We start from the raw sequence: 5996 nt of genomic DNA, 5'->3' as shown, positions 1-5996 counted from the left end.
ACACACACACAGAAAGAGGAAGAGGGAGAGAGAGAGCACGTGACAGACATAGAATAAAAGAGGGAGGGGTCCTACTGTATAACTGCAGTCAAATATTTCAGTGAAAGACAAAAGGACTTAATGCAAGACCAAATGAAACGCTTCCAATGTCATTTTTGTCTGAAACCAAGTTGTTGTAATGTTCCAGTATTTGCCGAGCTTCAGTCAATCAATCAGACTTAAATGTATAGCACTTATGTGAAATGTAAGCCCAAGTACTAACAGAATAAAAATAAATACATTACAAATCATCTGTCATAATGATGAAATATTCAAAAGATAGTGAAAGTGAAAGTTGTGAAAGTTGATTTCTACTGTTGTTTTTGGTTGTGTGAATTATTTGATGAGGTGTGTTTTACAAACATTGCATCTCAGCCACAGATTAAGAATCCTGTTTGAAAGAAAGACACTGGAAAACCAATCCAATCTTAAATTCATTCAAAAAACTGCATAATTTGTACACACAACTTAAGCTTCTCTTATCTAATCGTATTCTATAAAAATTGAGTCATCAACATCAAAGATGTTGTGCGTGTGTGTGTTTTTTTAGACATAAACTTAAACACGTATTTTGACAAATGCCACACAATTAGCATTATCTAGCTACTAAAACTAATAATTTTATGAACACAATAATATAAAGAGACATAGTCCAGGTCAATAGAGTAGTGTTCAGTTCCCGTGGGAAAGTTGTGGTTTATATTGTTTGTATTGTTCGTCATGTTTGACTAAGTTTAGCAACACCACAAAGGAGTCTAATCGCTCACGACTCACTTTTCTACTTGTTTTGCACATTGCATAAAATTTAGTTTGTTCACACAAATGAGTCTTCTCTCATTGAACTATATACACAGCCACAGGACGGACAGCTGGAACCTGTAGGTGCACCTGACCCGTCTACACCCAGTCAGCCTTAACATGCTTTATATTTACAAAGCCTTCAAATGTGTCTGTCCTATAGTATAGCATGGAGCTGAAGATGCTACAACGTAGAAAAGCGACTGGCCTGGAGGATTCAGTACATCCTCCAGAGGTTTTTTGACGGGACAACCCAGTCCTGTGGAAAATATTACTGTATGTCATCTTCTGGTAACTACAGGTGTCTACAGCCACTGCGTGGCGGCAACTCATGGCATGGCAAGGCACAAAAGACCTAGAATAGTGATTGGTCTTCCTGAGAGGCTGCATATAAATTCACAGGCCAGAACATGATCATGATTATTAATGATGCATGCTGCCTTTTGCGAGACCCGTCTTTCCCAAAGGGAGTTCAAGTCGGTAAGTTGGGTGCCAGTAATTTTCGAGCAGACTTTCTGGTAGACCCCTGCTTAATGTCCTAGGACAGTGGTTCTCAACTGGTGGGTCGGGACCCAAAAGTGGGTCGCGGACCCGTTCTGGATGGGTCGGGGACAGCTGGTCAAAAAAGTAAATAATATTTAATGCACATCTGATGATGGACATGTCTATTATTTTGAAAAATAACTTATATTGAAAGGCACACGAGACACGTGAACACATGCAGTTGTAATGGTCCTCCTCACTTTCTTATTATTTGCTCCATTTGCTCTGAATGCAAATATATCAGTTTCTTATTAATGTGGCCTGAATGCAGTGAAAATACCTTGTTTTGTGGGTCTCTATTTTGTGCAATTTGATATTTAGCCTATTCACTTTTGTGAACATGCTCTGAATGCAGAGATGCATTAGAAGTCAAATATATCATTTTGTTGGTCTCCATTTTGTGCAGTTTGATATTATTTTATTCACTTCCGTACATGCAGTTGTCATGGTCCTCCTCAGTTTCATTCATGTGCTCTGAAATGCACTTTGCTCAATAAAGAGCAAAATGAGTTTTTAGAGGCTTAAAAAAAAAAATCTTCTATAAAATTCTATAAAAGTGGGTCGCGACTTAATGACCATGGGAAAATGTGGGTCCCAGAGTGAGACTAGTTGAGAACCCATGTCCTAGGAGACTATCTGACAAGATTATATCTATCTGCATCACGACTGCTTCAATAGCATTGATTCAGTTTCATGTATGCATAGACAAACACAGAATACAGCATGTTAATGTAATTGCAGTTCTGCCGTGTCAGAATAGACAGGTCACCTGAGGCAGTTCCGTCATAATCAAGTCTCTTTTTTTGCTGCTGGAGACTCACAGAAAGTTGTTCTCAGGATCATGATTATCAGAGAGTATAGGCAGGCCTGAGTGACTCTCATCTTTGGACCCCTCCCATGGACTAAGCTGATACTTTTACGCCCAGAGATTGTGAGTAATTTTGAAGCCAGTCTTTGTGAACATAGTTCTGCTTGGGTCCCTCCCTCTCTAGTGCAAACTTTAGTAGTTGGCATAATTGACCCTTCGCCAACTCCTCCCACAAACGGCTATTGTCCAATCCTACGTTAGCAACCGTAACTATAGGCCTGGCAAGCTTTCGGCAGTTGACTCATTACGTTTGCTTTTGTGGACACATTTTGAGACTAGGACGAAAAACATTTGTTTGTAGAGAAGGATGTTGTTGCTGCTGCTGCTACTACGGCGGCGGCGGCGGCGGCAGCAGCACTATAGAGATGTTCAGATACGAGCTGACTTTTTTTTTGACTTGAGCAAGTGTAAATATGGGGATAACCATATGTTCACATCCGAAATGACAGCTGTACTTTTAGGGCTTTTACCTGGGCTTTTAGGTGAGGGATCCTCCAGGCAGGGACTGCTTTCACTGACTGATACAGCGGTGGGAGAAAACAAAACAGCAGCGAAAGCTGTATGTGGTTCACAATCGCCCCAAAACTTGCAGTTTGACAACGTTTCATGACCAGTGAGATGACTTAAGTCTTCGTGGGTTGATAGACGGTAAAATTACCGGTCCTTACTGCTGCTCTGTACATTGTCCAGTCGTGTCGTTGAACAGATGTTTTATCCTCCTGTGCGAGTCACATCACTGAAAACTCTGAATGATCTTTGTGACTTCTTCTCTCTATTATCTCAGAACAGTTTATCCAGAAATTTTCTGATATTTCCTTTGAAATCGATACCAAATATTGCCAGGAGCATGGCTGGGAGTGAAAGCTTGCCCGGCGTAGCAACAGTAACCAAGGGGGCGGGGCTTACGCGAAGGGTCAATTGCTGTCAATCAGGACATAGTTTTATATTATATTTTAAAGGCAGAGTTCAACATTTTGGCAATTTTGCCTATTGTCATAATCCCTGTAGTTTTATAGGGGTAGGTTCATTACCTTTGATTGTTGGTGCAAGCTGTTTTTAGATCGGCGGGGCAGAGACGTGAGCTGCTCAGCTAATGCAATGGAGGCTTGTGGTACTTTCCCTTTCCCTCATCAAACTCATCAAATGCACAATCCAGCAACTCAAAAGCAGTCATGAAGAGAAGTTGTGATCTGCACATTCAGCACACTATGAAATAATAATAAGACACAGTTGTTTTCGAGGCAAAAATTTTGAGGCAGAGTGATTTCAAAAACACAAGTAGTTTGGACTATTTGCTTCCTATAAACATTATTATTTCATATTGTGGTTAATGTACAGGTCATAACTTCTTCACGAGAGTATTTTGGTGTTGATGGATTGTACAGTGGATGAGTTTTGAGGGAAAGGCAAAAATACAGATTCGTGAGCAGCTCGCGGCTCTGCCCCGCCGATTTAAAAACAGCTTGCACCAACAATTAAAGGTAATGAACCTACCCCTAAGATTATAGGGATTATGGCAATAGGCAATTTTGACAAAATGTTGAACTATAGCTTTTTTTTTTTTTTTTTAAAGTATATTTTTTGGCTTTTTGCCTTTATTTGATAGCTCAGTGAGATCGACAGGAAAGGGGGAGGCAGAGAGAGGGGGAATGACATGCAGGAAAGGTCTGCCCGACGCGGGATTCGAACCGGGGACGCCTGCGTTGAGGACTGTAGCCTCCACATGGGGCAGCCGCTTTAACCACTGCGCCACGCACCGCCCCAGAACTATAGCTTTAAGTGAATGTGCAGTGTTGCAGAAGTTTCATGTCCCATTCTCCCATTGAGTGATTTGTGGAATCCTAGACCTCCTGTCCTGGAACTACGGGACCAGAGAGGACAGCAGTTTCTACCAAATGGATGGTCCAGGACTTGGGTTAGGTTTGACATATGGTTTAGTTTATTTAATAAATAATAATTTAATGAGAGCATAGATCTCTGAGACGACAACTCAACAGATAAATCAACAGACCCAAATACATTTCATGAACTCTCACACCAGCAGCAGCTTTTGATTAAGACACTGAGACTGGTGACGAATTATTGAAACAATTCATCAACAATTATCAACATAAAGGCTGATTATAATGTTCTCTGTACACCCTGCTCTCATCCTGCTGATGCAGGGTGTGTGTGTATGTGTCTATCTGTGTGTCATCATGACGTGGAGACACCTGCTCTAACAACCGCAGGTGGTTTTGAGTACAGGTGTCTTTCTGTCCGTCTGCCTGATGTGTGTCTCAGACACACCTCTTTCTCAGTCTGTCTGTTTGTCTGACTGTGTCTCTGTCTCTCTATCTATCTGTCTTCCTGTTGATGTGCTCAGACCTATGACCACTGAGTCTTACTGTGACACAGAATAATAACTACTGATGAGTGTGAATATAAACATGATGTCAGGTATGATCCTATCGCTGCTCTAATGTAATACTTAATATAATGTGATAAATGTCCCTATGAAAGATTATTATGATTATTATTATTATTATATAATATGATTATTATTATTATAATGATTATTATGTTTCAAACCAGTTGTTCCAGATGTCTGTGTGATCTGTTTTTTGGGTTAACATTATGACACCTCATACAGTCTGTTTTAAATGGCTGCATGTATTAGATTAAATGATCATAGTGGCATGAATTCCTGTCATGTCTTGGTCGCAAAACTACAAGTATGAACCTGACCAATCATCACTCACGACCAATCACGACGCTGCACAAGTTCAAAGGTCATCGGGGAGGCGACACAACAAACTGTCAATTATGGCTACTGTAGCGCTGTGATGCTGCTGGGCTTTAGCTCAGACATGAAAAAGAGAAGGAAAAAAAATGATCATGGAGCCGTTTCTGGGTCTGGTGAAGAGGACAGTATGACTGTCTGTCCTAATGTAAGGTATGTGTCAGAGCGCTCTGTCATCCTATTGGTCAACATCAAGGCTCACGTCGTAGGAGATGTCAGACTAGGCAAAGAAATGCAAAAATTCTAACATGCTAGACTTTCCGTTAAGGCGTCGGAGAACGTCGTAAAGTGTTCATTATCAGGCCCGACACTGGAAATGTGTCAGCTTCAACAAAATCATGTGAAAATTGGCCTGAATTCGTGTGGTCTGATCCTGCCTTAAACTGCAGAAGAGGAAGAGAAACCTGCTGTACAGATCTTGGTTTCGCTAACTGTTTCAAATTTACTCATCTTTTTATCAAATTTAAAGAAGTGCTTAATTACACCATTCTCAACAAAAGATAGAAAGTAAAGAGTTAAACTCCACAGAGCTTATACTGTAGGTATGCTATAGTCTGAACAGAGGCTGCACCACAGCAGCTGGATCTCATCCTGACATGAGACTCGGGTGTTTAAAAGTCCTCAGCTGAGACACTGTTAGGGGGAAGTTGTAGGCTGCAGATGATAATCTACACTCTCATTATCAAAATGACAGGCTCAAACTGGTCAGACAGCTGGACACACAGGAGGAACACAGATGTGTCCTTTGTCTAGCGCTTATCTGTGCAGTGTCACGGGGGTCTGGAGCCAATAGTTGACATAGGGTGAGGGCAGGGTGCACCCTGGAGGTCACCAGTCTGTCACAGGGCTCATCTCATCTCATTCCTCACCATAGGCAATTTAGAGTGGCCTATCATGTGGAAGGAAGCTGGAGCAGACATGGGGAGAACATGGAAACTTGACCCAGGAAGGCCCCAGGCCCGGGAA

Source organism: Trachurus japonicus, chromosome 4 (assembly GCF_045865225.1).
Source record: "Trachurus japonicus isolate A0001 chromosome 4, Traja_1.0".
NCBI lineage: Eukaryota > Metazoa > Chordata > Actinopteri > Carangiformes > Carangidae > Trachurus > Trachurus japonicus.
Note: the sequence above shows the minus strand (reverse complement) of the source record.